This window comes from Oncorhynchus tshawytscha, linkage group LG05 (genome assembly GCF_018296145.1).
Source record: "Oncorhynchus tshawytscha isolate Ot180627B linkage group LG05, Otsh_v2.0, whole genome shotgun sequence".
In the NCBI taxonomy this organism is placed as follows: domain Eukaryota; kingdom Metazoa; phylum Chordata; class Actinopteri; order Salmoniformes; family Salmonidae; genus Oncorhynchus; species Oncorhynchus tshawytscha.
The window spans coordinates 68960310-68971512 of record NC_056433.1 but is presented as its reverse complement, the minus strand read 5'-3'; the positions used below and the strand labels follow the sequence as shown (position 1 = coordinate 68971512).

Below are 11203 nucleotides of genomic sequence, written 5' to 3'. Positions count from 1 at the left end.
ACCACATTCACCTGAGCTAGCAGAGATTAATCTACAGAAGCCCACTATCTTAGACTGTCAGAGACATGACTAAGACCCGCTGGGATTTCTCCTTCTCCCTCCGCCTCTACACTGGCAGGCCCTAGGAGTCTCCCCACCTCAATGTTGGAACATGTACTCTAGAGAGAAGAGTGTGTTTGTGGGGGGGGTCATCTCATGTAATATTCTGTCTGTCAGCTCTGAGCGGAGTGCTGCTGCCTGTTGATTTGGGAATGGAGAGGGAGAGGGAGAAACGCGGTAAAGCTGCCAGCTCAGTCAACAGACTTAAGAGACTTGTGCTGCTAGTACTGCCGAAGATTCACTCACTCACACTCTCCTCATCGGTGTGTCACTATCTGTCACACAGCCAGCCTCGCAAGAGACAATCCACACAGACACACGCATACAGTGCCTTTGGAAAGTATTCAGACCCCATGACTTTTTCCACATTTTGTTACATTACAGCCTTATTCTAAAATGGATTAAATAGTTTATTTCTTCTCGTCAATCTACACACAATACCCCATAATGACAAAGCAAAATAATTTTGGGGGGAAATGTTTGCTCATTTATTTAAAAAATAAATGGAAATATCACATTTACTTAAGTGTTCAGACCCTTTACTCAGTACTTGGTTGAAGCACCTTTGGCAGCGATTACAGCCTCAAGTCTTCTTGGGTATGATGCTACAAGCTGTCAACACCTGTATTTGGAGAGTTTATCCCATTCTTCTCTGCAGATCAAAATCAAATCAAATCAAATGTATTTATATAGCCCTACGTACATCAGCTGATATCTCAAAGTGCTGTACAGAAACCCAGCCTAAAACCCCAAACAGCAAGCAATGCAGGTGTAGAAGCACGGTGGCTAGGAAAAACTCCCTAGAAAGGCCAAAACCTAGGAAGAAACCTAGAGAGGAACCAGGCTATGTGGGGTGGCCAGTCCTCTTCTGGCTGTGTCGGGTGGAGATTATAACAGAACATGGCCAAGATGTTCAAATGTTATAAATGAACAGCAGGGTCAAATAATAATAATCACAGGCAGAACAGTTGAAACTGGAGCAGCAGCACGGCCAGGTGGACTGGGGACAGCAAGGAGGTATCATGTCAGGTAGTCCTGAGTCATGGTCCTAGGGCTCAGGTCCTCCGAGAGAGAGAAAGAAAGAGAGAAAGAGAGAATTAGAGAGAGCATACTTAAATTCACACAGGACACTGGATAGGACAGGAGAAGTACTCCAGATATAACAAACTGACCCTAGCCACCCGACACATAAACTACTGCGGCATAAATACTGGAGGCTGAGACAGATCCTCTCAAGCTCTGGTCAGGGAAGACGGGGAGCGTTGCTGCACAGCTATTTTCAGGTCTTCCCAGAGATGTTCGATCTGGTTCAAGTCCAGGCTCTGGCTGGGCCACTCAAAGACATTCAAAGACTTGTCCCGAAGCAACTCCTGTGTTGTCTTGGTTGTGTGCTTAGGGTCGTTATCCTGTTGGAAGGTGAACCTTTGCCCCAGACTGAGGTACTGAGTGCTCTGGAGCAGGTTTCATCAAGGATCTCTCTGTACTTTGCTCTATTCATATTTTCCTTGATCCTGACTAGTCTCCCAGTCCCTGCCGCTGAATAACATCCCCACAGCATGATGCTGCCACCACCATGCTTCACCGTAGGGATGGTGCCAGGTTTCCTCCAGACATGACACTTGGCATTCAAGCCAAAGAGTTCAACTTGGTTTCATCAGACCAGAGAATCTGGTTTCTCACGGGTCTGAGAGTTTGTAGGTCCCTTTTGGCAAACTCCAAGCGGGCTTTCACGTGCCATTGGGTTCTTGGTCACCTCCCTGACCAAGGCACTTCTCCCCCGATTGCTCATTTTGGCCGGGTGGCCAGCTCTAAAAGAGTCTTGGTGGTTCCAAACTTCTTCCAATTAAGAATGATGGAGGCCATTGTGTTCTTGGGGACCTTCAATGTTGCAGACATTTTTAGGTACCTATCCCCAGATCTGTGCCTCAACACAATCCTCTCTTGGAGGTCTATGGACAACTCCTTCGACCTCATGGCTTGGGTTTTTGATCTGACAAGTGCTGTCAACTGTGGGACCTTATATAGACAGGTGTGAGCCTTCATTTCCAATCAATTGAATTTACCCCAGGTGGACTCCAATCAAGTTGTAGAAACATCAAGGGTAATCAATGGAATCAATGGAAACAGGATGCTGACAGGACCTGACCTCGTTGCGCTGTTGTCGGTAGGTGCACTTGATTCAGAAGCCATGCGCAGCGGTTAAGTGTTCCCATTTTTAAGAATTGAAGTCACAGCAAAGTTTGATACTAACTTACATAAGATTTAATAATACCATGACCACAGAGAGACTGTCAAAGAATACAGCTAAGAGCTATTTTACATGTTTTATTCAGCACTGTCAACACTTTATTATAAGCAGCTTGTCGTGTCCATTTTAATTTTTCAGAAATATTTCTCTGATCATAGGAACAACATGAATTTGAGTATGAGGCAGATGCGGTGCGACTCGAGTTTTGCCATCAGGTGAAAGAGGGTGTCCCCTTTCTCTGGTCAGTCGCACTTCAGTGTGTTTAAGAAAACTGGGAAGTCGGGAAAAAACGAGATCCGACTGGGAAAAATCGTTTTGAACGGTCATCCAACTCACACCTCTGACTTTCAGACCTGAAGATCACTGACATCATGATTTGACCTATTTCTTTTTCTTCCAGAGTTCCCAGTTGTTTTGAAAGCACCATGACCATCAGATGCAGGTACCAGCAGTCCAGTAAAATCAAGATCAATCACCCATTAACACCTACTCCTTTAGCCTGGTCCCAGAACTGTTTGTGCTGTAAAGCCAACTGACAACGGCTATACAGCACAAACAGATATAGGACAAGACTTCTCCGCTTCTCATCCTTCCCAATGACTCACCCGTCGACCTCTACTACTCTGTCCAGGTTGCCCATCACATCCTCATCAGAGCGGTAGGAAGAGGGCTGACCTGGAGAGTGGTTCAGAGACACACTCTGACGTGTACCTAGAGAGAGTGCAGGCTGTTAGTTAACATGATCACCTTCTTGTGAAAGAAATGCAGTTTGATGAACGTATACAGCACAGGGCTATGCTCATCCACATTGCACCTTATCAATGCAATGATAATATGTCCGGTAAGAGTGCCTGTGTGTGTTTGGATGAGTGATATCCTACAAGTTTAAGCTCCAAATTCTTTTAAATGTTATTCACAAACCTGGGGAACCAAAGAGCACCTTACCCCTAAATGTAAATGTTTCTCACAAAATAAATATGACATGCATATGCATAAGCATGGTAGCAATTGAGAGGGAACTGTTGGAGGTTGATGTGAGGACACAACAGTTCACCTGACAAGACTTTTTACACTGTTGATTATGTGCATTTTACATTTACTTTACTTTTTGCTGCATTTGTTGATAACGAAATCTGAAAATATGTGGGGTAGGTGCAACATAAGACAAAACAATGGCAAGGGTTTGAGTGAGAGGACTAACTGGTGGCTCCACACACCTCTCCAAAGTGTACACAGTTCCTAAGTCATTTCAATACACTTTTATAACTCAAAGAACAGTCAAACTATGAGTTGTTTTTTTCAGCTCTCCTAGCTGTGCCGTTGAGGAACTAAAGCAAGCACACTTGTAGTTGTTTTCTTTGGAAGACAGCCCTGCATCCCCAACAAATCACACAGCTACTGTTGTTGTTTACGCATTCCAAAACCATTCATGCTCTGACATCATTCATAGTATGTTACTGTGCAGCCACTGTGTTCCAATTTATGCACTTATCATTGACCAAATCTGTCATTTTCAACCACATTAAAAAAAAGTATGATCTAACCTGTCTGATTGCATGTCCTCTATCTCCAGGGGTAAGGTGAGAACAAAGATGTCCAGTGTGACAGACAGATTATTCAGATTCACAGCCTGTGGGGCATTCTCCAGACACATGATCACCTCACCTGCAATAACACGGTACACGTCTCAACATAAACAGTAGGGCATTTAATATCATTTAAAAAAACGTCACACCAGACCTGAGTTCAAATAGTATTTGTTGTCTTTCAAATACGTTGAGTGTAGGAGTGAGCCTGCCTGTAGTGCCAGAAAGGGTTAGCACTTTAAGAACTAGTCCCACTGGTTCCAATGTGCCAGACAAACTCAAAGTACAGCTCTTTCAACCCAGGTCTGATTCACATGCTGTCTCTTGACTTGAGTCTATTCTGTGAGGGGTGCCAGGTACAGAGCAGAGGCCGTGTGTACTCACCCAGGCAGGTGGGAAGCGTAGTTATGGGCATGGATCCGTGGCAGCTCTTCATGTTAACAGAGCAGGTGAGGTGGATGAACAGCGGGGGCATCTCAGGCTGTGGCCCCTCTGGCTCCAACAGGCTGTCTCCCTCTAGGATTCTGAAGGAGATATCGTCCTGGTTGACTGTGTTGGAGTCAGACAGGGACTCATATCCTCCCCCTCTCCCCCTGCTTCCGCCTCTCTGTCTGCCCCTAAAGATCTCCGGCCTCCAGCCCTCTCCTGGTACTCCACCTCCAGGTCTGTGTCGCTCTCAGTCACAATGCAACAGCCCGACATGTTCTCTGAGGTACACAGGTGGATTTACGTTTTTACATCAAAATAAATGTAGAAAACATGTAATTTAGCAGCTGCTCTTATCCAGAGCAATTTACAGGCGCAATTAGTGCCTTGCTCAAGGGCACATTTTTCAGCTAGTCAGCTCTGAGAGTCAAACCAATGACCTTTCGGTTACTGGCCCAACCGCTAGGCTACCTGCTGCCCACAAAACGGTGAGATAGTACACAGAATTTATGACATATCCTTAACTACATGTTCTCTATGGTCCAGAGGATGAGTATAGAGTATTTGATGTATTGTCAAATAGATCATATAAAATACAAGGATCCTCACCGTCCTCTGTAGCAGGCTCAGCCTCTGACACAACCTCTTCACTAGGTTGTCTCTTCTCTTCCCCATCAGAGTCCTCATGAGGAGAACAAAAAATAAAGGAGGAATAGCACTGTGTTATTCCCAGTCGCAGTTATTTAGTGTTGCTCCAAAGTGTCGGCACCAAGTGTTTTCTTCACTGTCCTGGAGAGTGGATACACAACTACTGCAAAGACTGAGAGCAACTGATAGGACATAACATACTAGTGTTGCACGGTATACCAGTACCACGGTAATGTCACTGTATAAAAACGTCATGATACCAACATTTTTGAATATGACAATACCACATTCTTCAGCCCTATAGTTCTAAATAACCAGCTGGTGCCTGTTTATACAGTCAGTTTTGTTTATAAATTCACTTACATATTTTAAGCAACAGCAACTAGTCTCTTGGATACCCCAGTCCAATAATATCCACTTTCATGCGCATCTAACGTGTGGCAGCTTTAATCATCCTGCCGTATCCACCTACCAGCCCTCAACCACCTGCATCTCTCAGCATCCCCTACCAGCTCTCACCCACCTGCATCTTTCAGCATCCTCTACCAGCCCTCACCCACCTGCTTCTCTCAGCATCCCTACCAGCCCTCACCCACCTGCATATTTCAGCATCCCCTACCAGCCCTCACCCACCTGCTTTTCTCAGCATCCCCTAAGCGCTCTCACCCACCTGCAGCTCTCAGCATCCCTACCAGCCCTCATCCACCTGCATCTTTCAGCATCCCCTACCAGCCCTCATCCACCTGCATCTTTCAGCATCCATGACCAGCCCTCACCCACCAGTATCTCAAAGCATCCCCTACCAGCCCTCACCCACCTGCATCTTTCAGCATCCCCTACCAGTCCTCGCCCACCTGTATCTCTCAGCATCCCCTACCAGCTCTCACCCACCTGCATCATTCAGCATCCCCTACCAGCCCTCACCCACCTGCTTCTCTCAGCATCCTCTACCAGCCCTCACCCACCTGCTTCTCTCAGCATCCACTACCAGCCCTCACCCACCTGCTTCTCTCAGCATCCTCTACCATCCCTCACCCACCTGCATCTTTCAGCATCCTCTACCAGCCCTCACCCACCTGCTTCTCTCAGCATCCTCTACCAGCCCTCACCCACCTGCTTCTCTCAGCATCCACTACCAGCCCTCACCCACCTGCTTCTCTCAGCATCCACTACCAGCCCTCACCCACCTGCTTCTCTCAGCATCATCTACCATCCCTCACCCACCTGCATCTTTCAGCATCCCCTACCAGCTCCCCTACCAGCTCTTTTCATAGCACAATGCTAGTAGGGTCTGCAAATGTCAAGACAAAACGACCCTAACTGCAAGAACCTGGGAACCTACAATAAGTAAGATATTGTCAGTTCACACAGCAGACATGTTGACTTTTGGCAGTTCTACCCATTATACATGACTGTAGACAGAGAGACGGCCTCCTAAAAGAAGCTAGGAGCTCCAGCAAATATAAGGGTCATGCTTTGTGGAGTCAAGCCTTCAAGTATGTTATTGAATATTAAGTCAAAAGGTCTAGAGGCGACAGTCTTCTCTGGAGGTATATACCAACAGCCCCATAGCAACACAAGCCTGGAGTGAGATAGTGATTTACTCAACCCCAGGAGCCTCTCCCTGGTCTGAAAACAGAGGAGATGGGAGCATGTGATTAGGCCTAAGCTCCTCCCACAGGCACCGATCCAGACACCACAGCTCAGTTAATCTTTCCATGACTCCTTCCATCCTTTCCCCTCACCTCCATCTCAACCGTATCGGTCCCATCCCCCATCCCCTCAAAGATGCAAGAAATTGAGGACAGATGAATTGAGATGGATCTCACCAGAGGAGGAGACAGGCAGGATGATGGAAGCAGCAGTAAGCTAGCAGTGTTGTTCTACCTGAACTTCATCTGCTGATGCATCTCCTAGGAATCAGCGTCTTGAGGTCTATTTATCACCATAGTAAAGGAAAACAACATTAGCATGTGGCTCAGGTAACCACAATGACCTTGCTGGCAACCAATGTTGAGTGAAGGGTAAACTTATGAAGGGTATAATCAGGTATGACATGGTACGACTTTTGATAGAGAGTTTCAAGAGTCAGTCACATATGATTGATGGCATTCCCCTCCCCGGACCTGGGTTGAAATTCTATTTGTTCCTCATAATACTTGGAGATTTTGATTGAGCCTGTCCAGTGTCCCAGATGGCTATATTTCCACTGCTGAGAATATTCCATTAGCTCCATGGTGTCAAGCAAGCTCAATCAAATGCAGATAAAGTACTCGAAAGAAAACAAATACTATTGAACACAGATGTGCTTCCCATCAGTAGCCCAAGTGTGTGTGTTACTGGATACCTGAAGATGTCCCTTGGCTGCCTGTTGAAGTGGGGATGGACTAGCTGGTCCTTCAGAGAGTCCGGGGAACCGTTATAGACGTATACAGAGCAGCACGGATGGGACAGGTCCCATGAGCTCTGCTGGGACACCTGGCTACTGAACGTGATGTGGAAGTCTCCCTTCTGGGGCTCAGCAAACTGCACCCTATCCCTCTCATCCACACCTGAGAGAGGGAGGGAAAGAGAGAGCAAGAAAGGAGGGAGAAAGAGAGAGAAGTGGAGAGAGGGGTAGAGAGAGAATAATTTACAGCTACAACTAGAGAGGGGGGATTCATTTCAGCGTGACGCCAGAAAGCAAAATAACCACAATTTGTTCTGGGAGCCCCATCCTTTCCCTTCCACAACAGTAATATTATGTTATTGCTGAGGTAGAGGGAGGGAGAGCGGTAGAGGTAGAGGTAGAGAGAGAGAGAGGTAGAGATGGGGTTGGTGAGGAGGTATGTATGTTGGAAGCAACAGACTAAGAATAATATAAATGCACCTTTGGTGCCATTTTCTGGCTCAGACGGCCGGCTCTCCCAGTTATCAGGCTCCACCGTGGAGCTCCCAGATCCAGGGGAGAGCAGGCGCGACCGGGGTCCCACAGGACCACCACCACCAGGGGAAAGCAGAGGGGACATCAGCTCGCCAGTCAACCCACCATCCAGCCCATTGGTGGAGACAGAGTGAGAATCGGCCTGTGATTTGTTGCTGATAATCAGGGTGTCATCATCCTCTCCATTACCCTGGGACTCTGTATCCAGCCCAGATGACATCAACATCTGGACATCTGCAGAGAAAACAACAACGCTCAGAGCTTTATTGACACGGTAATGTTACTAACATCTATAAAACACACGGCACTGTAGCAATAGCACTTTCTGGTGATAAGCAGGTCACAATCAGTTAAAACGAGCACATGATACTAGGCTGGTAGCTAGCCTAAATACATAGGATTTCACCGGACGTTGATCATGTATGGGATGCTCTGGAGTGATGTGTACGACAGCATGTTCCAGTTTCCGCCAATATCCAGCAACTTCGCACAGCCATTGAATGGGAATGGGACAACATTCCACAGGCCACAATCAACAGCCTGATCAACTCTATGCGAAGGAGATGTCACACTGCATGAGGCAAATGGTGGTAGCACCAGATACTGACTGTTTTTTTTTATCCACACCCCTACCGTTAAAAAAATAATAATGTTCTCTGTGTCTAGGGCTGTGGCGGTCATGGAATTTTGTCAGATGTTATTGTCATGCTTAGCATCTCCAGGCCTACACACATACAAGCCATTAATGCTTACCTTTTGGATCATCTACATTTAAAAAGTTGAATAAATCAGTTTAATACATACCATCAGAATAAATCCATTATTTATTTTAGTCAGGTCTAAAGAAACATTATGATGTGAAAAAAATGTATTTCAGAAGAACAGAATATGAGTTGGCCTACTGTAGGCCTATGTTATATGGCTGTGCTCCATGCCATAGGCCAGAAACCCCCATCTGGCGGCCCAGTTATTACTACACATTTTCTATCTGTTTGGTCTTCTTACGGTCAATTTGCAGTCTACCAATGATTTGTAATTATGTTCCGGCCCCCAGACCATCCACTCAAGTTAAAATTGTCCAGCGCCTGAATCTAGTTGATGATTCCTGCTATAGGCTGTAGGCTTGTTCATTTAGCTCACAAGATATGCTTATGTATGAGTCCCGTGACATTCAAGATATGCTTATGTATGAGTCCCGTGACACACAAGATATGCTTATGTATGAGTCCCGTGACACACAAGATATGCTTATGTATGAGTCCCGTGACATACAAGATATGCTTATGTATGAGTCCCGTGACACACAAGATATGCTTATGTATGAGTCCCGTGACACACAAGATATGCTTATGTATGAGTCCCGTGACATACAAGATATGCTTATGTATGAGTCCCGTGACATACAAGATATGCTTATGTATGAGTCCCGTGACATTTTATTTTATAGTAAGAATAATATAATTGTACTTAGATGAATAAAATAGAAAGGATATTTTTCCCATTACAGAGCGAGTGTGCATATGAACATTTGAAACAGGTCCTATATGCTAGATGTAGAGTTATTTGGCAACTTCAGTTGTGAATGATACAAACCTTAGAATGTCTTAGAAATCAAAACATATATGGGCTGCATGGTGCGACTATTGACTATTGATGATTTGAAAAAGTGTCCAAAAAAAGCTTGCGTTCTGTTCCTTGCCTCAGACTGCATATCTGATCTCTCAAGTGATAATATTTTCACCCATCAAACTATTCTCAATTTAATCTTCACTAATATGTCAAATAAGTTTAGATTTAGAATGGCCCATTATCAAATGGGCAGGAACAGGGGCAGGAACAGGGGCAGGACCAGGGGCAAGGGACAGGGGCAGGAACAGGGCCAGGAACAGTGGCAAGGGACAGGGGCAGGAACAGTGGCAGGAACAGGGGCAGGAACAGGGGCAGGACCAGGGGCAAGGGACAGGGGCAGGAACAGTGGCAGGAACAGGGGCAAGGGAAAAAAGACACGTCCTCTGTATGCACCCCAATAGCGAATGGAGCCTGCATGCTTTCCCACCGTTCTGTTTTGTAGGCTACTTCAGGTATATAGTGGAGCATGTGCTTAAAATGAGCAGCTGAGAAAAACATATAAGAACACTTATTTCACTTCACACTGTTTGAGGAGCATGCTCTAGCTGCCCAACAAGTGATATTCCGCGCAAACTATGTATGCCATGGGCTCTCCAACATTGTTCATGCAGCTACCAGTCCTTAACTTGGGAAAACAATTTAAATCTGTTAAGGAACATCGATAGTAACATGTTTTCGCAACGAAACATACTTTTGGCCATGTAAGTACTATTATTGTGCAGTGGAAACGTCTAGCGCGGCACATAAAAATAGTCTGTCCTCGGTTGCAAGACTCACTAAAGAGTTCTGAACTGTCTCTGGAAGCAATGCCAGGACAATAACTGTTTGTTGGGAGCTTCATGAAATGGCTTTCAATGGCAGAGCAGCCACACACAAGCCTAAGATCACCATGCGCAATGCCAAGCGTTGGCTGGAGTGGTGTAAAGCTTGCTGCCATTAGATTCTGGAGCAGTGGAAACGCGTTCTCTGGAGTGATGAACCATCTGGCAGTCCGACCATCTGGCAGTCACCATCTGGCAGTCCGACAGATGAATCTGGGTTTGGCCGATGCCAGGAGAATGCTACCTGCCCAACTGCATTGTGCCAACTGTAAAGTTTGGTGGAGAGGAATAATAGTCTAGGGCTGTTTTTCATGGTTCGGGCTACGCGCTTTAGTTCCAGTGAAGGGAAATCTTAACGCCACAGCATACAATGACATTCTAGATTATTATGTGCTTCCAACTTTGTGGAAACAGTTTGGGGAAGGCCCTTTCCTGTTTCAGCTTGACAATGCCCCTGTGCACAAAGTTAGGTCCATACAGAAATGGTTTGTTGATTGGTGTGGAAGAACTTGACTGGCCTGCACAGAGCCCTGACCTCAACCCCATCGAACACCTTTGGGATGAATTTTTTTGTTTACTACATTATTCCATAGTTGTTATTTCATAGTTTTGATGTCTTCACTATTATTCTACAATGTATAAAATAGTAAAAATAAAGATAAATCCTTGAATGAGTACGTGTCCAAACTTTTGACTGGTACTGTTTCACATATTATTTTACTACACTGATTCCACAATTTGAATGTCAGTTTATCATACATCTCTTTATTTTATTAGGAACATTTTTCATACACAAAGAAACATTTATGAAGAAAAAGGCCTG

At 45.5% G+C, this 11203-nt stretch overlaps 1 long non-coding RNA gene across 1 annotated transcript; it reads right to left on the bottom strand.

Moving 5' to 3' along the window:
- Nucleotides 1-3899: 3899 nt before the first annotated feature.
- On the bottom strand, nucleotides 3900-5522 carry LOC121846604. The gene is made up of 3 exons (XR_006083526.1): nucleotides 4969-5522; nucleotides 4318-4640; nucleotides 3900-4012 (listed from the first exon to the last, which is right to left on the bottom strand). It is a non-coding gene; the product is annotated as an uncharacterized LOC121846604 (long non-coding RNA).
- Between the last annotated feature and the right edge of the window lie 5681 nt (nucleotides 5523-11203).